The sequence below is a fragment of the Macaca nemestrina genome, chromosome 6 (genome assembly GCF_043159975.1).
Source record: "Macaca nemestrina isolate mMacNem1 chromosome 6, mMacNem.hap1, whole genome shotgun sequence".
Classification (NCBI taxonomy): Eukaryota; Metazoa; Chordata; class Mammalia; order Primates; family Cercopithecidae; genus Macaca; species Macaca nemestrina.
Window position 1 is genome coordinate 1,524,854 of NC_092130.1, and position 21,073 is coordinate 1,545,926.

Below are 21,073 nucleotides of genomic sequence, written 5' to 3' on the forward strand. Positions count from 1 at the left end.
TAGTTCTTGGCCCCAGCTCCCCTCTCCTCATTCCCACAGTGCTTCTCCCTGAGCCCGCACCCCATCAATGCCAGTGGGGGCCCTGGAGCCGGTTCTGAAGGTTGGGGTGTTCTTTCCTCACCTGCAAGTTAGAGGAGGGCGCACCCTGTCTCCTACTCATGCTAGAGGCATGGGCATGGGTGGCGTTATTCGCTCCCCTCTCATGCTGGAGGCATGGGCATGGGTGCTGGAGGCATGGGCATGGGTGCTGGAGGCATGGGCGTGGGTGCTGCAGGTGTGGGCGTGGGCATGGGTGCTGGAAGCATGGGCATGGGTGGTGGAGGCGTGGGCATGGGTGCTGGAGGCATGGGCATGGATGCTGGAGGCGTGGGCATGGGTGCTGGAGGCATGGGCATGGGTGGTGGAGGCGTGTGCATGGGTGCTGGAGGCATGGGCATGGATGCTGGAGGCATGGACATGGGTGGTGGAGGCATGGGCATGGGTGCTGGAGGCATGGGCATGGGTGATGGAGGCGTGGGCGTGGGTGCTGGGGGCGTGGGCCTGGGCATGGGTGGTGTTATTCACTCTCCTGCTTGGTCCATGTTGGCTTTTAGCAAGGGGAGGATTGGATTGAGGGGCTGCCATGGTCTCCGGGACCTAGAAAGACCTGCAGCCTTTCTACTTGGAAAGCTCCATAAAGAACGGTGCACTCTTCATCTGTTAAATAAATCCATCAATTTTTTTTAGATGGAATCTTGCTCTGTAGCCCAGGCTGGAGTGCAGTGGCGCAATCTCGGCTCACCGCAACCACTGTCTCCTAGGTCCCGGTTCAAGCAATTCTCCTGCCTCAGTCTCCCGAGTAGCTGGGATTACAGGCACGTGCCACCACGCCCAGATAATTTTTGTATTTTTAGTAGAGACAGGATTTCACCATGTTGGCCAGGCTGGTCTTGAACTCCTTACCTTGTGATCCGCCTGCTTTGACCTCCCAAAGTGCTGAGATTACAGACGTGAGCCACTGCGCCCGGCCCAATTTTTAACACTTTGGAACATTTGCTCATTATTTTTACTAAGCCATTTAAGAGTAAGCTACAGGAATCAAGACATCAGCATCACCCTAGAACACAGAAATTCTGGCTGGGTGCGGTGGCTCACGCCTATAATCCCAGCACTTTGGGAGGCTGAGGTGGGCAGATCACGAGGTCAGGAGATCGAGACCATCCTGGCTAACACGGTGAAACCCCATCTCTACTTAAAATACAAAAATTAGCCGGGCATGATGGCGGGCCCCTGTAGTCCCAGCTACTCGGGAGGCTGAGTCAGGAGAATGGCGTGCTTGCAGTGAGTGGAGATCGTGCCACTGCACTCCAGCCTGGGGGACAGAGCGAGACTCCGTCTCAAAAAAAAAGAACACAGAAATTCTTCTACAAAACCACAATTTCAATGCATGTTCAAGAAATTTAGTATGAGCCAGGCGAGGTCACTGATACCTGTAGTCCCAGCACTTTGGGAGGCTGTGGTAGGAGAATCGCTTGAGGTCAGGGGTTCAAGGCTACAGAACAAGATCCCATCTGGGAAAGAAGGAAGGAGGGGGGGAGGGGAGGGGAGGGGAGCGGAGGGGAGGGGAAGGGAAGGGAAGGGAGGAAGAGAGGGAGGGAAGGGAGGGGTCACCTTGGTTTATTAATTTTGAATAAGCTAACTGGCACCACTGTTGCCAGTTCAAGGCCTTCCAGTCCCACAGCAGCATCCTAATTGGTGCACTTCTGCTTTACGTGCAGTGGATGTCGCTAAGGGTGGGACGGAGTGCAGATTCTTGGAATCAGCTAATTAATGCCCCTGCAGAGAAAATCTCTACCCGGGTCATTTGGTCAGGAAATTGTTTAGTTGTTTGTTTTAAAATCCAGACAGTATTCAAAAGTGCCAATCTGGCTAAATAATACATAGTAAAATGACCACTGCTGTCTGTGACGGTTGAAACACCCACACAGTGCCGTTGGCTGAGTACCTGTGGCCTCAGGTAATTCCCACAGCAGCTGCCATCGATTTACAGATGGGGAAACTGAGGCTCAGGGACACAAGGGGGCATCCCAGGGCCATGCAGCCAGTGTGGGCCTTGAGCTCAGCCTGCTGTTTGGGGTTCGTGCTGTTGACAGTCTGGGCTATTTTTGAGCGTGGACTGCTCTCACTGTCTGTCTGTGTGGGCCTCCCTCTGCTCACAGCCTCCCATCTGTCCATCACGTGGACCACCCAACAGACACGTGCTAAGCAGCCGTGGGGTTCAGGCCTGAGCTGGGCTCAGCCAGGAGTGCCTCTCTGTTAACCCCAGGCCTTCTCTGTCCAGCCTGGGTCCACTGTCAGAGGCCACCACTGCCCTGAGCAGCACCCTGGATCCAGCCATTGCTTCCCTCTGCTGTCCCGGGGTTCAGGCTCCCCTCTGTCCCAGCCATTGTTGAGTGATTCACAGGTGTGTGGCTGCTGGCTGAGGGAGGCGAGGCAGAGAGCTCCCATGTGCCTGAGGCACCCCTGCTTCCTGACCCTGAACCGCAGTCCCCAGATGGGACTCTCCAGGAATGGGATCGTGCTGCAGAGGGACTGACCGAGGAGGCTCATCAGAGGCAGGCTGGCCACAGGCGCATGTCAGTGAGAGCAGCCCTGCCCCGTGGTGAGGTCTGAGGGGAGCCTCACCGACACCAGCCTGGGGCAGCACACCCAGCTCCACATTTTGGGGTGGAGTCAGGTCCTGGGAACCCTCAGGCTCTTGGGATATCGTTGCCCTGGTGTTACTCAGAAATCCTGCTGCTAAGTGTTGCTTTGAAACATAGAATTTTTATTGAGTGCTCCCTGTCAAGCAGGGTGTGCCAAGTTCTCCTTAAACTTTATCTTGTGAGAATGTGGATTGATAAACAGAGAAATACCTGTTTCAAAGATGAATAAAGTTGATTGCCCGCCAGCATGACCAACCAAGACCAAGAAAGAGAAAGCACAAACGATCGATATCAGGAGGGAGAAAGGGCATCGCTGCAAGTTCTCCCCATGTGGCGAGGATAGCAAGGGGTTTTTATGAAGAACCTCATACCAATACATTTGATGTACGTCAGAGAAAATGTACAAACACCCCAAAAGACATAACTTACCAAGACTGACATAAGAAGAAATAGAAAACCTGAACAATACTATTTCTTTTTTTTTTTTGAGACTAAGTCTCACTGTTGCCCAGGCTGGAGTGCAGTGGCGCGATCTCGGCTCACTGCAACCTCCTTCTCCCGGGTTCAAGCAATTCTCCTGCCTCAGCCTCCTGAGTAGCTGGTATTATAGTTGCCCGCCACCACACCTGGCTAATTTTTTGTATTTTTGGTAGAGACAGGGTTTCACCATGTTGGCCAGGCTGGTCTTGAACTCCTGACCTCAAGTGATCCACCGGCCTTGGTCTCCCAAAGCGCTGGGATTACAGGTGTGAGCCACTGCGCCCAGCCCTGAACAATACTATTTCTGTTAAATAAGTTGAATGTATCATTAATAGGCTTCTCAAACAGAACATATCAGGCCCAGGAAGCATCTCTAGTGAGTTCTTTTGAATAGTTAAGAAAGAAATGTTTTGAAATGAATTTTTAAAAGTTCTACATGACAAAAAAATGGTAAGTATGCAAAGTGATAGGTCAATTAGCTTGACTTAGCCATTGCACAATGTCTGCATACATCAAAACATCACATTGTACACCATAAATACAATTTTTATTTGTCAGTCCTACCTTAATAATACATAAATAAGTGTTTTTAATAATCTTCCAGATAGTGGGGACCTGGAAGGGGAGGATCTGTGGGCAGGGAGGACGCATGGGTGATTGCTGACATGGCACTGCCTCACCGGGTGGTGGGCCTGCAGGTGTCTGTCTGTTGTGCTTTTTGACACATGTGTACACTACAAGTAAGCTTTTCATGTAGCAAATGTTACATAGCACAGTCATTTTCACAGTCATGTTATAAGGAGTTCCCATGTCTGCTTCTCATGCACCTCCTGTTGGTCTCTACTCTGCAGACGCCCTTCTCAGTTTGGGGACCACTAAGTTAGGCCCCTGGGCCTCAGGGCACCTCCCTGCAGGGTCCCTCAGGGTGTCCCTGAGCTCAAGTCTCTGTGAAGGCTGCAGTGGGAGTCAGCTCCAGGGACGCTGGCAGGAGGGCGTGATACCCCAGCTGCTCTCCAAGGTCAAACAGGAGTCAGACCACGTGTGTGCTTGGAGAAGGTGTGTTTGGAGAAGGAGAGGAGGGAGGACCCAAGGTCAAGGCCCCTAGCTTGAGAGGCCCTGCGATTCCAGGCTGTTCTCTGCAGCAGGCGCTGGGCCCCACGCTGGTCGCCATCCTGCAGGCAGAGGGGAAGCATGGCCTTGGTACAGGAGGGCACCGGGCCTTCCTCACCAGCCATTTCCCGGTTTCCCTGTCAACCTTCAGCAGACCTGAAGCACAAGAGAGGCAGGCGGAGGAACCAGGAGAAGCCACAGCTCTGAGCTGCAGCAGGTCACTCGGCAAGTGCCACCGCCCTGGCCACCACCCTGGCACGTGGGCTGGGGAGAGAGGGCTGGCTTGGAATCCTCGGAGAAGGTCAGGCGGGCTCCGGAGCCCTGTAGGGAGATGGCGTCTCCTGTGACAAACTCCCATAAAACAGCCTCACTTTCCAGGACTGGAGCGTCTGACCGCAGAGCCCATCAGTCACCTGGGAAGTGGCAGCGTCCTGACCACAGGGGATTTTCTCCAGCGTAGCACTTCTGACCAGTGGGCTGACAAGCCGCTTGAGAATAAAAAATGGTGCGCTCGGTGGTTTTTGTGAACGTGCGCAAGGCGGATTGTGGAAGGGATTTGAGAAGGGTGAGGCGAGAGTGTGACAGCTGCTCCCGGGACTGGAGCGTAGCCCCCATGGCCTGTGATTTGTGCAGATGCTTCCGCTTGGGTGCAGCCAAAGTGTATTAGTACTTTGGATGATGAAAAGGACCTTAAGTGTCTGCATGTCACCGTTCTTGAAACGTTTGCCAGGGAAAATGTACTTCTATTTTGCAAACAACGAGTATAAGAAAGAGGAACAAATTAGGTTATTGCGCTGTAACCAATTTCATGAGCAGTGCCGTTGACAGAAGCACATTTCAGATAATGAATGCGATCTGTGGTGTTGCCACTCACCTTAATGAGGAGAGAGAGGAGCGCCAAGCCCGGCGCGTTCAGCTGCCCTCCCCGTCCGGCTCACAGAGGGAGGAAGGCCCAGGGGCCCTGCTCTCCGCAAGCAGGGAGGACACCCCAGGTCACACCGCATCCAGGCCCAGTGGACTTTCAGGGAGAAAGAATCTCTTTTTTTCAACCTTTTCATACAGAAAACAAACAAACAAACAAAGAGCACCATACAGAATAGGAAGAATGTGAATCACCGCACGCCCGTCTCCCGGCTCCCAGGGCTGCAGTGCTCGGCCCATCTGCCTCGATCGCCACCCCAACCCTATTAGGTGCTTACAGCAAATCCGAGACACAGAAATCCGGATTCCTGCTGGACTGATGGGGACTTTGTCTGCCTAACCTTCCTGCCAGTTGACACATCTCATAAAATTCATAATAATTTCTTAGTGTCATCTGGTGGCCAGTCTGTAATCAGATGCCCCCATTACTTCAAAAATATCTTTTTACCGTTGGTTTGTTCAAACCTGGAAAGATCCACATCCCGCATGTTGCATTTGATTTTTATATCTCTTAAGTCTCTTTTCTTCTATAACAGTTCTTTTTGTTTGGTTGGTTGGTTTTTATTTGCTTTGTAGTCTTCACTCTGTTGGTGTGTTAGGGGGTGGGAACACCTCCCCTGTTGAGTCCCCCTGTCCTGGCTGGGCTGTTCCTATCCTTAGGATGTCACTTACCTTGCTTGTCCCTCCCCAACTTTCCTCCCAGGGTAGTCAGATCTGTAGCAGACTCTGTCCTGTCAAAATACCATGAGGGCCCCTAACCTAATTTGAAATTTTCTAGTAGCCACGTTAAAAAGGTGAAATTAACATTAAGAAGGTATTTTATTTAACCCAGTATATCCAACCTATTGTCATTTCTACATATAGTCACTATAAGTTACTAATGATTTATTTTTTCATTCTCTTTTCATGCTGTCTTTGAAATTGGTGTGTAGTTTGTGCTTACAGCTCATCAGTTCCAGTGTTGTTTTCATGAGAAATGATTGATCTATATATATAGATTTCATGAAAGTTACAGTTGAAAAACACATTTAAACGTTTTCCAATAACTGTATCAAACAGCAGGTTTTATAGGCCTCTTTTTTCGAGCGGCTGTGTAATTGGTGTACAGTAAACACAACGTGTGTCAGCCTATGTGAACACTCATGAGAGCCTCACCCCAGTGAGGACACTGAGCTCATCCGTCCCTCCGCTTTCACCCGGCGTGATTCGTTTGGAATGTGTCCGTGTTGTGGGCGTCAGCAGCTTCTTCCTGTCCATTGCTGAGCTGTCTTTCCATTGTGTGGGTTCCAAGGTGGCCCCAGGATTCCCGCCCTGTGGTACGTATGCCCTTCCCTTGGGTGGGGCAGGAACCTCTGGATGCAGGGGGATGTTAGGTTATTAGGCATCTTATATGGCAGAAAGGATTTTTTCCCATGTGATTAAGGTCACTAGTCAGTTGACTTTCAGTTAACCAAAAGGGAGATGTCCCGGGTGGACCTGACTAAATCAGGCAAACCTTTCAAAGCGCAGGGTCCTTCCCGATGTCAGACAGACATGAAGCTAGCGAGAGACTGCTTTTGGCCTTGAGGAAGTGAACTGCTGTGTTGGGGAGAAAGTGGGTGGCCTTTCACAGCTGAGGTCCTGAGACTCATGGCCACAAGAAAACGCATGCTGCCAACAGCCAGTGAGCATGGAAGAGGATGGCCAGGCTGGGATGAGAGAGCAGTCCTGACTGACACCATGATCTCAGCCTGTGAGCCCCTGAGCAGAGGCCCAACAAGCACATTCCAGAATCCTGACCCTTAGGAACTAGGAGATGGTACATTTATGTTGCTTTACATCATTACATTATGCTAACTTGTTACACGGCAATAAGAAACTAATCCACAGATCCATTGCATCTGTTGATGGACGTTCCGGTGGCTCACTATTTGAGACTCTTATAAAGAAAGCCACTGTGGCCGGGCAGGGGGGCTCACGCCTGTAATCCCAGCACTTTGGGAGGCTGAGGCGGGCGGATCATGAGGTCAGGAGATAGAGACCATCCTGGCTAACACAGTGAAACCCGTCTCTATTCAAAATACAAAAAATTAGCCAGGCGTGGTGGCGGGCGCCTGTAGTCCTGGCTACTCAGGGGGCTGAGGCAGGAGAATGGCATGAACCCAGGAGGCGGAGCTTGCAGTGAGCCGAGATCACGCCACTGCACTCCAGCCTGGGCGACAGAGTGAGACTCTGTCTCAAAAATAATAATAATAATAATACTAATAAAGCCACTGTGAACATTTATAAGCAAGTCTTTTTGTGGACATGCGTGTCTCACTTTTCTTGGATAAATACCGACGAGTGGAATGGCCAGATTAAATGGTAGGTTCACATTTAATGTTTTAAGAAACTGCCAAATTCTATGCCAAATTCTATTCTAATGTGGTTGAACCAATACGTTTTCTCTAGCAATGTATGGCAATTCCAGTTGCTTTCCATCCATGCTGCATCTGGTATTGTCAGTCTTTAAATTTCAGCCATTCTAACAGGCATACAGGAGTATCTCATTGTGATTTCAATTTTCATTTCCCAGATGACTAATGATATGAGGCATCATTTCTTATGCCTTTTTGCCATCTGTAAATCTTTGATGAACTGTCAGTTTAGATATTTTGCACATTTTTAATCGGGTTCATTTTCTTATTGTTTTCTGAGAGTTCTTTTCATCAAACAGGTAATCTATAAATTTTCCACCCAATACCTGGCTGCCATTTTATTCTCAGGGGTGTCCTTTGAAGAGCACAAGTTCTTCATTTCAATTCAGTCCACTTCATCAATTTTTAAAATCATGTTTTGGTGTTTCAGGAGTTTTTACCTAACTCCAATTTACAGATTTTCTCCTACATTTTCTTCTAGAAACTTGATAGTTGTAGGTTTTACTGTTGTTTCTGTGATTTTTAAAATTTTTATCATCATCATTATTATTATTATTATTATTTCTGAGACAGGATCTCGCTGTGTCACCTAGGCTGGAGGGCAGTGGTGTGATCACAGCTCACCACAGCCTTGCTCGAGCAATTCTCCTACTACAGCCCCCCAAGCAGTTGGGACCACAGGCATGTACCACCGTGCCTGGCTAATTATTATTATTATTTTTGTAGAGATGGAGTCTCACTGTGTTGCCCAGGCTGGTCTCCAACTCCTGGCCTCAAACGATCCTCCTATTAATACCTCGGCCTCCCAAAGTGTTGGAATTATGGACAGGAGCCACTGCACCTGGCCCTGTGATCAGTTTTTAGTTGATTTTTGCCTTTGGTGGGAAGAATGAATCAACATCAGGTTTCTTTTTTTGCATGAAGTAACTGTTCCAGCACCATTTCCTTGAAATAACTATTTATTTATTTATTTATTTATTTATTTATTTATTTATTTATTTATTTTTGAGATGGAGTTTTGCTCTTGTTGCCCAGGCTGGAGTGCAGTGGTGCGATCTCGGCTCACTGCAACCTCTGCCTCCCAGGTTCAAGAGATTCTCCTGCCTCAGCTTCTCAAGTAGCTGGGATTACAGGTGCCTGCCACCATGCCCGACTAATTTTTTGTATTTTTAGTAGAGATGGGGTTTCACCATTTTGGCCAGGCTGGTCTCGAACTCCTGACCTCAGGTGATCCACCCGCCTCAGCCTCCCAAAGTGCTGGGATTACAGGCGAGAGCCACCAGATGTGAGCCACCAGGCCTGGCCGAAATAACCATCTTTCTCCACTGAATTGCATTTGCATCTTCTTTAAAATTCCCTTGACTGGCCAGGCACGGTGGCTCACACCTGTAATCCCAGCACTTTGGGAGGCCAAGGCAGGCAGATCACGAGGTCAGGAGATCGAGACCATCCTGGCTAACATGGTGAAACCCCGTCTCTACTAAAAATACAAAACAAAATAGCCAGGCGTGGTGGTGGACGCCTGTAGTCCCAGCTACTCAGGAAGCTGAGGCAGGAGAATGGCGTGAACCCAGGAGGCGGAGCTTGCAGTGAGCCGAGATCACACCACTGCACTCCAGCCTGGGCAACAGAGCAAGACTCCATCTCAAAAGAAAAAAAAAAAAATTCCCTTGACCATATATATTTGTGACTCTATTTCTAGACTCTATATTCAGTTGATCTTTGCCAATCTTGATGCCATTACCCCATTCTCTTGATTTTGTAGCTTTAAGTAAGTCTTGAAGACAGTCAGCATAAGCACTTCAACTTTGTTCTACTTTTGGCTCTTCCAGTTCTTGGCATTTTGAAATAAATTTTAGAATCATCTTATCAATTTCTAAAGTCTATAGATTGACTTGGGAAAATGGACATCTTAATGATACTGAGTTTTCTAACACACAGACACTTGTCTACGATTTTAATTTCTCTCAGCAGTATTTTGCAGTTTTTCATCTACAGCTCTTGTACATCTTTGCTCAGATTTAGCCTTCAGTATTTCATTTTGTATGTAGTGTAAATAGTATTTTTAAATTTCCATTTCCAACATTTTGTTGCTGACAGGTAGAAATATAATTGATGCTTACATATTGATCTCATATCTTGGAATCTTGCTGGAATCACTTATTCATTACAGTGCTCTTGGTACAGATTCTGTAGAATTTCCTACATAGATTATCACACCACTTGCAGATAAAAACGGTTTTATTCCTTCCTTTTCAATCTGGATACCTTTTTTTTTTTTTTTTTGTCTTATTATACTAGACTGAACCTCCCATACGATGTTGAAGAGAAGTATTGAAAGTGGATCGCTGGGTATTCGTGGACATAAAGATGGCAACAGCAGACACTGGGGACTACTCGGGGGAGGGAAGGAGGAAGACAAGGGTTGAGAAACTAACTATCGGGTACTATGCTCAGTACCTGGGGTACAGGATCACCCGTACCCAAAGCCTCAGCATCATGCCGTATACCCATGTGACAAACCTGTACATGTACCCTCTGAATCTCTAATAAACGTTGAAATTATAAAAGAAAGAAAGTGGATCATCTTGCCTTTTCCTGATCTTAGGAGAAAGTATTCCAGTTTTCGCTGTTAAGTATGATGTAAGCTGCAAGTTTCTCACAGATGCCTTTTATCCAGTTGGGGAACTTCTCTTCTATTATTAGTTGGCTAAGAGTTTGTATTGGGAATGGATTTTGGATTTCGTCAATGCTTTCTCGCATCTATGAGATGATTATGTGGTTTTTCCTTTAGTCTATAAATATGATAAATTGCAGAGGTTCTGTAACTGCCACTTCTGTCTAGTTCTAAAACATTTTCATCACCCCCAAAGAACATTTCATACTCATTAAGCAGCTGCTCACTACTACCCTCTCCTGCCATGACAACCAGCAGCCTGTGTTCTTTCTCTATGGATGTACCTATTCTGGATATTTCATATAAATGGAATCCTGTGGCATGTGGCCTTTTGTGTCAAGGGGCTTTCACATAACATAATGTGTCTGAGGTTCATTTATGTGGTGACATGTATCTGTGCTTGATTCCTTTTTATGGCTGAATATGTTCCATTGTATGTCTGTATCACAGCTATTCATCCATGCATCTGTTGATGGACATGTGGGTTGTTTCCCGCTTTTGGCTGTTGAAGATAGTCCTGCTATGAACACTCATGTGCAAATATTTGTTTGAGGATCTGTTTTCAGTTATTTGGGGCACGTAACTGGGAGTGGAATTGCTGGGTCATTTGGTAATGCCATAGTTGACTTTTTGAGGAACCGTCAAACTGTCCTTTCACATTCCCACCAGCAACACACAAGGTTTCCAGTTTCTCCACATCCTTGCCAACACTTACTGCTTTCTGTTTTGTTGATTATGGCCATCCTAGTGGGTGTAAAGTGGTATTTCATTGTCTTGTGATTTGCATTTTCCTAATGACTAATAATGTGGAATATCTTTTTATATTCTTCTTGGCCATTTGTGTGTCTCTTTTGGAAAAATGTCTATTCAAGTCTTTTGCCTGCTTCTTAAAAAATTGGGTTATTTGTATTTTCTTTGTTAAGTTATAGGAGTTATTTATATGTTCAGAATACTAGACTCTTACAGATATGTAAATTTGTGAATATCTTTCCTATTATTTACATTTTCTTTAATTTCTCTTAAATAATATTTTATAGCTTTCAGTGTGCAAGTCTTTCTTCTTTTGATTAAATTTTTCGTTTTTTGGTTTTTTTTTTTGAGACACAGTCTTGCTGTGTCACTCAGGGTGGAGTGCAGTGGCGTGATCTTGGCTCACTGCAACCTCCGCCTCCCGGGTTCACGCCATTCTCCTGCCTCAGCCTCCCGAGTAGCTGGGACTACAGGTGCTGCCACCACGCCCGGTTAATTTTTTCTTTTTTTTTTTTTGTATTTTTAGTAGCGACACAGTTTCACCGTGTTAGCCAGGATGGTCTTGATCTCCTGACCTTGTGATCTGCCCACCTCGGCCTCCCAAAGTGCTGGGATTACAGGCATGAGCCACCACGCCCGGCCCCTTTGGGTTAAATTTTTCTTCCATTTTGTAGTTTGTCTTTTCGCTGTCTTTATAATGTCCTTTGATGCACACAGGTTTTCAATTTTGATGAAGTCTAGTTTATCTGTTTTTTCTTTTGTTTCTTACACTTTCAGGGTTGTATCTAATAATCCATTGCCAAATCTATGTTTCCCCCACCCCAGGTTTTCTCCTGAGAGTTTTATAGTTTTAGCTCATATGTATAGGTCTCTGATCCATTTTGAATTAATAATATATATGGTAAGAGGTAGGGTAGGGGTCCAAAGATGTTGGCTCCCTTTTCAAAAATCCACTGGCCAGTACCACATTGTTTTGATTACTGTAGCTTTGTAGTAAGTTTTGAAATCGGGAAGTGTGAGTCCTTCAACTTTGTTCTTTTTCAAGATTGTTTTGGCTATTTAGTGACCCTTGCAATTCCATATGTATTTTAGGATGGGTTTTTTTTTTTTTAGACTGAGTCTTGCTCTGTCACCCAGGCTGGAGTGCAGTGGCACGATCTTGGCTCACTGCAACCTACACCTTCTGCCTCAGCCTCCCGAGTAGCTGGGATTACAGGCATGTGCCACCGCACCCAGCTAATTTTTGTATATTTAGTAGAGACGAGGTTTCACTATGTTGGCCAGGCTGGTCTTGAACTCCTGACCTCAACTGATCCAGCCTGCCTCAGCCTCCCAAAGTGCTGGGATTACAGACATGAGCCACTGTGCCTGGCCAGGATGGGTATTTTGATTTCTGGGAAAAAAAAAAAAAAACGATGTTGGGATTTTGCTAGAGATTGCATTGAATCTGTAAATCACTTTGGTTAGTATTGCCATCTTTACCATATTAAATCTTAGAACCCATGAACACAAATGTATTTCCATTTATTTAGACTTTCTTTATCTTAAATAATATTTTATAGTTTTCAGTCTATAGATCTTTCTCCTCTTGGTTAAATTTATTCCTAGGTATGTTATTCTTTTGGATGCTATTATAAATGTAATTGTTTTCTTAATTCATTTTTCAGAGCATTAATAGATGATGTGTAGAAATACAGCTAATATTTGTGTGTTGATCTTGTATTCTGCAACTTTGCTGAATTTGTTTTTTAGCTCTAATAGTTTCTTTGTGGATTCTTTAGGATTTTGTACACATGGGATCATGCCACCTGTGAATAGAGATCGTTTTACTACTTCTTTTTAATGTGAACGCCATTTATTTCTTTTTCTTGCCTAACTGCTCTAGTTAGAGCATGTAGTACAATGTTGAATAGCAGTGGTAAAAGCGAGCATTCTTGTCTTGCTTTGTTTTGTTTTCTTAACTTTTTGTGGAGATAGGGCCTGGCTCTCACCCAGACTGGAATGCAGTGGTGTGATCTTAGCTCACTGCAACCTCGACCTCCCAGGTTCAATCAGTCTGTCCACCTAACCTCCCAGGTAGCTGAGACCACAGGTGTGCACCACATGCCTGGCTAATTTTTGTATTTTTTGGAGAGACAGGGTCGTGCCATGTTGCCCAGGCTGGTCTTGAACTACTGGACTCAAGTTATCTGCCCGCCTCAGCCTCCCAAAATGCTGGGTTTACAGGTATGAACCACCATGTTTGGCCTTGTCTTGTTCCTTATGAGAAGGTTTTTAACTCCATTTTAAATTTCTTTGATATACTAATTCAGGTTATCTATTTTTTGTGAGATTTGGTAGTTTGTATCATTTGAATAATTTGTCATCTAAATTTTCAACGGATTGGTATAAACTTGTCCATGACATTTTCTTATTATCCTTTTAATTAATTAATTAATTAATTTTTTTAGATAGGGCTTCGCTTTTGTCACGCATGCTGGAGTGCAATGGCACAATCTTGGCTCATAGAAACCTCCACCTCCTGGGTAAAGGTGATTCTCCTGCCTCAGCCTCCCGAGTAGCTGGGATTACAGGCACACACCACCATGCCCTGCTAATTTTTGAATTTTTAGTAGAGTTGGGGTTTCACCATGTTGGCCAGGCTAGTCTCAAACTCCTGACCTCATGATCCGCCCACCTCAGCCTCCCAAAGTTCTGGGATTATAGGTGTGAGTCACTGTACCTGGCCTCCTTTTAATAAATATCTTAAGAACTTTAGTAATATCACCTGTCTCATTTGTGATATTGGTAATTTGTATATTCTCTTTTTTCCTGATTAGTCTGACTAGAGGTTTATTAAATTTTTTTATCTTCTCAGAGAACCAGCTTTTAGTTTTATTGTTTTGCTCTATCGGTTTTCTTCCATACCCCATTGACTGCTGCTCTGAATACTGTAATTTCCTTTCTTCTTCTTACTTTAGGTTCCATTTGCTTTTCTTGTTTTAGTTTCTTAAAGTGGAAGCTAAGGTCGTAGGATTTGAGATCTTTTTTTGAATATAGGCATTTTACTACTATAAATTTTCCTGTAAGTACTGCTTTAGCTGTATCTCACATACTTTGATAGGTTGTGTTTTCATTTTTATTCAGATCAAAATACTTTTTAGCTCCCTTTATTATTTTTTCTTTCACCTATACATTATTTGGTAGTGTATTATTATTTACTTTCCAAATATTTGGGGACTTTTCTTGTTAATGATATCTAATTTAATTCCTTTGTGGTTAAAGAACATATTTTCTATGACTTGAATCCATTTTTTAAAAATTTTCTGAGGCATGTTTTTGCGGTCCCGAATGTGATCTATCTTATTAAATATACATTTGACATGCATGTGAGTTCCCGCTGTTGTTGTGTGAAGGGTTTTATAAATAGCAATCGGGTTATGTTGTTTGGTAATATTGTTTAAGTGTTCTGTATCCTTCCTGATTTTCTGTCTGCTTGTTTCATCCATTATTGAGAAACAGATGACAAAAATCTCAACTACAGAATTTGTTTATTCTCGCAGTTCTGTCAGTTCTTGCTTCATGTATTTTGAAGCTCTGTTATTAGGTGAATACATGCTTAAAATGGTTATATTATCTTTATGGATGATCCCTTTGTCATTATGGAATGGCCTTCTTTGCTATCCTATTCTTTGATCTGAAATCTATTCTGATAATAATATAGATAAAATAATATAGATGTACCAGTGCTCTTGGGTTCTTGTAGACAGCATTTGTGTGGTTCTTGCTTTCATATCCAATCTGAAAATCTCTGCCTTTTAATTAATTTATTTATTTATTTATTTATTTATTTATTTATTGAGATGGAGTCTTGCTCTGTCACTCAGGCTGGAGTGCAATGGCATGATCTCGGCTTACTGCAACCTCCACTTCCCATGTTCAAGCGATTCTCCTGCCTCAGCCTCCCGAGCAGCTGGGATTACAGGTGCCTGTCACCATGCCTGGCTAATATTTGTATTTTTTTAGTAGAGACAAGGTTTCACCATGTTGGTCAGGCTGGTCTCGAACTCCTGACCTCAGGTGATCCACCCGCCTCGGCCTCTCAAAGTGCTGGGATTACAGATGTGAGCCACTGCACCCAGCCCAAATCTCTGCCTTTTAATTGGATTGTTTAGAACATTTACATTTAATGTGATTATAGATATTGTTGATTTAAATTCACCACCTTCTATTTATTTTTATTTATTTATTTCAAGATGGAGTCTCACTCTGTTGCCCAGGCTGGAGTGCAGTGGTACAATCTCTGCTCACTGCAACCTTCATCTTCCAGGTTGAAGTGATTCTTACACCTCAGCCTCCTAAGTAGCTGGGATTACAGGCATACGCCACCATGCCCAGCTAATTTTTGTATTTTTAGTAAAGATGGGGTTTTACCATGTTGACCAGGCTGGTCTCAAACCCCTGACCTCAAAAGATCTGCCAGCCTTGGCCTCCCAAAGTGCTGGGATTACAGGCATGAGCCACCATGCCCGGCCTGCTATTTATTTATTTGATCTGAAATATATTCTGAAATCTATTTATTTATTTTTTGAGATGGAGTTTTGCTCTTCTTGCCCAGGCTGGAGTGCAATGCTGCCATCTTGACTCACCACCACCTCTGCCTCCTGGGTTCAAGCAGTTCTCCTGCCTCAGCCTCCTGAGTAGCTGGATTACAGGCACATGCCACCACGCCCAGCTAATTTTGTATTTGTAGTAGAGACAGAATTTCTCCATGTTGGTCAGGCTGGTCTTGAACTCCCGACTTCAGGTGCCTTGGCCTCCCAAAGTGCTGGGATTACAGGCATGAGCCACCGTGCCTGGCCTTTATTTTTTAATTGTTTCATACGTTCTTCCTTATATCTTTTTTTTCTGACTTATTTTGAATTGGATGATTCAAAATTGTAGACTGCTGATTCAAAATGGACCAATCAGCACTCTGTAAAGTGGACCAATCGGCACTCTGTAAAACGGACCAATCAGCACTCTGTACAATGGACCAATCAGCACTCTGTACAATGGACCAATCGGCACTCTGTAAAATGGACCACTCAGCCCTCTGTAAAACGGACCAATCGGCACTCTGTACAATGGGCCAATCGGCACTCTGTAAAACGGACCAATCGGCACTCTGTACAATGGGCCAATCGGCACTCTGTAAAATGGACCAATCGGCACTCTGTACAATGGGCCAATCGGCACTCTGTAAAACGGACCAATCGGCACTCTGTACAATGGGCCAATCGGCACTCTGTAAAACGGACCAATCGGCACTCTGTACAATGGGCCAATCGGCACTCTGTAAAATGGACCAATCGGCACTCTGTAAAATGGACCAATCCGCACTCTGTAAAATGGACCAATCCGCACTCTGTAATCGCCACCAATCGCCACCGCCGCCCAGCCTCAGGCTTTACTTAAACTTGTAAAAACTTGGCCAGGCGCGGCGGCTCACTCCTGTAATCCCAGCACTTTGGGAGGCCGAGGCGGGTGGATCACGAGGTCAGGAGATCAAAACCATCCTAACACGGTGAAACCCCGTCTCTACTAAAAATACAAAAACTAGCCGGACGAGGTGGCGGGCGCCTGTAGTCCCAGCTACTCCAGAGGCTGAGGCAGGAGAATGGTGTGAACCCGGGAGGCGGAGCTTGCAGTGAGCTGAGACCCGGCCACTGCACTCCAGCCTGGGCGACAGAGCGCGACTCCGTCTCAAAAAAAAAAAAAAAAAGAAAGAAAGAAATCTTTTGCATTCCTTGGCTTGAAGTCGCATCACTCCAGTCTCTGCCCTCCTTGTCACATGGTGCTCTTCTGTGTGCCCGCCTCTTCAAAGGACGCTAGTCATGGTGGATTAGGATCCACTCCACTCTGCTCCATTGTGGCCTCCTCTTAACTCATTACATTTTCAGTGACCCTATTTCCAAATAAGGCCTCGTTTTGGAGATATTGGAGATGAGGACTTCAGTCATCTGTTTAGGAGGGACTCAGTCCAACCCACAACAATGCTATTGTTGTCATACATCTCTTTTCCACATGTTTATAAACCCCACACTACAATATTATGTTTGCTTTAAACCCTCAAGTATGTTTTAAAGGCATTTCTATGAGAATTTTTTAAGTCTTTATGTGTACCTGGTAGCTGCCGTTTCCTGTGTCCCTGATCCGGGTGGGGTTGCAGCCCAGCAGGACTGGCACATCCTGGGGAGGCACTGCCTGGCTGCCAGTGATGGGAGGGGCAGAGCCCCAGGCTAGTTGTCTGCAGCCACGTGGCGTTCCTGTTCATCTTGCTCCTGCATTTAGGACAGGTACCCACCTGGGCATGACGCATTTCGAGTTTCGTGTGAACAGTGATTGATAGTGCCCTGCGTGGTGATCCCTCCTGGTGTTTCTTTGCAATTGAAATTAAGGGGTTAGTGAGTGAAGAGGGGCACAGGTGGACTTTTCAGGGTCTGGAAATGTTCTGCTTCTGAATCTGGGTGTTGGTGGCCTGGTTCACTTGGGAGATCTCATCTAGCTGCACGCTTCAAGTATGTGCTTTTCAGGATGTACGTTATACTCCAGTAAAAAAGGTAAACAACACAACCACACCAATGATGGCTGAAAAGAGAAGCTGGAGGCACCAGGGCCCCTGCTTGTGGCAATGGGTTTGGCCGTTCCTTGGACAGGAGCCAGGCCCTGGGGTCCTGCCACCGATGGCCAGTCTGGGGCAGTGGCTTTGCTCCCGGCATCTCTGGGCAGGGACCTGGGACTCAGGAGCAATGACATCTCTGAAAGGACTCTGCGAACTGTGAGGTGAGGTACACATCAGACTGCAAACTGTAAAGTACTGTGCACATGTCAGTCTGACTGCAAACTAAAGCATGGTGCACAGGCCAGTTTGTCTTCTGACTGCTTTGGGTCATGGAGCTCGTCCCAAACAGCAGCAGTGGTGGCACTGGCTTTAGGAAAGAGGCGACTTTGTGGCTGTTGTAAATCTGAAAGCAGCGGCCAGGCCACCCTTTCCGCCAGCCTGCGTGTGGGCAGCTGACTTGGAGTCAATCAGACCTGCTCTTTGTCGAACTCAAGCGTGCCCTAAATGCTTCTACTTGTTATTAGCTCTGCAGACTGAGTGGCTGGAGAGAGAGGCAGCTGTGCCCACTGCCTTTTTGTGTAATTGGCTGCTGGCTTTCCCCCAGAGCTGCCGGTGGACGTGCCACCTCCCCTCCCTGTGCGCCCGCCTAGCCGGCAGCTCCATCACTGCACTCCACCTCCTCTCCGCCCACTCGCCTGGCCTTTCCTTTCCTTTGTACTTTTCTTTCTGTTGGTAAAAGTAATAAAAACTTGTTGATGGACGCAAAGCCAGAAATGTAGAGAGGGTAAAGGAGGAAACTGACACCTCTCACTCCCCTGGTTCCAGATCCCGAGTCTGCTATCATTTAATGTACACGACTCGTCTCTGGGTACCTGGAGATGTACAGTTTTCTTTTACAAAGACCCATTCATCCGAAGCACAGTGTGCATTGTTTGGCTTCTCTCCTTCAGCAGCTCAAGCTTTCCTTCCTCAGGGTCCCTTTCAGTATTCCTCAAATGGAGAGACCATCCCAGCCTCTCGGCAGTGTGGGAGCGTCCTCGCCCTGGCAGGTGCCGTATTGATCACTGCTTTATTGCTGGGTTAGCTACTTAGGGTAATTGCTGGGTCTGAGGTCAAAGGTGTTGGTGCAGAGGCTGGCTTCTGCCTTCACACCCCTGTCCTGGGTTTGTCGGCTCAGCACACCATGGGTTCCCTGGGCTCCTCCCCTCCCTGCGCACCCCAGCCCACCCGTTGACCCTTGTCTCCTGAAATGCTGTCCTCTGGGCTTCTAAGCCCCCTGCTGTCCCTGGGCTTCCTGCTGCTCTTACCTCCCACCACCCTCTACTTCCTTCTCCCTGCAGCCTCCCTCATCTCAGGCAAGTCACCCACGTGGGTCATGCACAAACCCCAGGGGCTGAGTGCTCCCTTTATGTCAGCAGTCCTCCCCTCCCCCATCCAAACATCAGCATGGCCCATGCATGCCACCCTCCCAATCGCGCAGAACGCAGCCACTGGACTGCAAGCCCCTGATTCCAGCTCGATCCAGACCCATGACTCTCCCTCTAGCCCCAGCCCCTTCACTCAGCAGGCAGAGATGCTCTAAACCTGGTCCTAAACCCGCTTCCTCCCTGCCCCAGGCCCATGGCCCGGGGCCTCCCTCATCCTGCTTCAGCCCTCAGACCTTGCTCTCCCTGCCTTGCTCCTTCCTCCGGGCCTTGGCACCTGCGCCCCATGTCAGAACATTCTCCAGTCCCTCCTGCTGTTGAGTTTTAGACCAGCTGTCCCCTCCACATCCCAGCCTGCGGCGCATTAGGCCCATTTTACAGATGAGGCTGTCAGGAAAGAGATGCCCCAGCATCTCGTGGCCAGTAAGGACCCTGCCCACGTCTGCCCTCTGGTCAGCCTGCGTGGAAAGCCAGTGATGAAAACCAGTTCAGCACCAGCTGGTGATGATGGACTTCAGAGCCTGGGGTGTTAGGTTCTTTCTATTGCAAGCGCGGAAGCCCAACTCAGACTTAAAGACTCAGAAAATGCATTTGCTTCTGTAAATAAAAAGCCCTGGGATAGCCAGGCATGGTGGCTTATGCCTGTAATCCCAGCACTTTGGGAGGCTGAAGCGGGCAGATCACTTGAAGTCAGGAGTTCGAGACCAGCCTGGCCAACATGGTGAAACCCTGTCTCTACTAAAAATACAAAAGTTAGCTGGGCGTGGTGGCACATGCCTGTAGTCCCAGCTACTTGGGAGACTGAGGCAGGAGAATTGCTTGAATCCAGGAGGTGAAGGCTGCAGTGAGCTGAGATCCGGCCACTGTACTCCAGCCTAGGTGACAGAGTAAGACTCGTCTCAAAAAAAAAAAAAAAAAATTGCTGGCCAGGTACAGTGGCTCACGCCTGTAATCCCAGCACTTTGGGAGGCTGAGAGGGGTGGATCACGAGGTCAGATCGAGACCATCCTGGCTAACACGGCGAAACCCCGTCTCTACTAAAAATACAAAAAAAAAAAAAAATTAGCCAGGTGTGGTGGCAGGCACCTGTAGTCCCAGCTACTCAGGAGGCTGAGGCAGGAGAATCACTTGAACCCAGGAGGCGGAGCTTGCAGTGAGCCGAGATCATGCCGCTGCACTCCAGCCTGGGCGACAGAGCGAGACTCCGTCTCAAAAAAAAAAAAAAAAAAGCCCAAGGTGGGCTTCAGGCATGGCAGGACGTGGGACATGGTCTCGGTCTCTGTGACTCTTGGCTCTGTTTCCTCCATGTGGGCTCCTTTCACAAGAAAGACCCCACCAGCTCCACACTTACCTCCTGTCCTTACCTTGCCCTGAGCAGAGAGAGAGGCTCTGCTCAGACAGTTCAAATAAATGTCCCACGAACTGAGTCTGGTGGCCCACCCAGGTGTCATGGCTGCCCATGGATTTCTCCCAGAGGCCAGGGAGATGAGAGGCACTGAGTGACTGGGCCTGGATCACATGCCATCCCAGCTGTCACAGACCAACACAACTCCTTCCCCAAGTGGCACCAGGGCCATGTCCTCCTACCACAGGCAAGAGAGGAAGGACAAATGGCTTCTGTTATCAGAGAGAAGAACAGATGCTGGCCAGGCAGAGGCTGCAGAGGCCATGGCCTTGGACAGCTGCAGGGGGCTGAGCCTTGGCAGGAGTCCCGGAGGGAAGCCAGGGCTCTGTGCTGCCTGTGGACTGCTGCAGCCCCGCTGGGCAGATCGCTCAGGCACTCACCTAAGAGCCTTTGCTGGGGCTGCCGGGACTAAGGAAGGTTAAAAATGGAGCCGATGAACAGCCTGCATCTTTGGGGAAGCTGCTGGGTGAGCCAGGCAGACCAGTCCCTTCCCTGGATGGGGAGGTGGGGCCGGAAAGGGAAAGCAGCCCCTGGCCGCAGGACTGAGGGGCGGATGTGCAGATGGTTTGAATGCATCCTCTACTGGGCTGGACAGTTCTGGAAGTAGCCCAGCCAGCCCCCATCCCACTGTCCCCCATCCAGC

The 21,073-nt window shown here is 47.2% G+C and overlaps 1 protein-coding gene across 3 annotated transcripts in view; it reads left to right on the forward strand.

Moving 5' to 3' along the window:
* LOC105483988 (RasGEF domain family member 1C) overlaps positions 1-21,073 on the forward strand; it is a 108,827-nt gene that overhangs the window by 8,090 nt on the left and 79,664 nt on the right. Inside the window, exon 1 of one of the 3 annotated variants that reach the window (XM_071097991.1) lies at positions 3,580-6,511. The exons of the other annotated variants lie outside the window; for them this stretch is intronic. The gene's annotated coding sequence lies outside the window, so the exon portion shown is untranslated. Of the gene's footprint in view, positions 1-3,579; positions 6,512-21,073 lie in introns of those variants that run through there. 3 annotated transcript variants of the gene reach the window in all.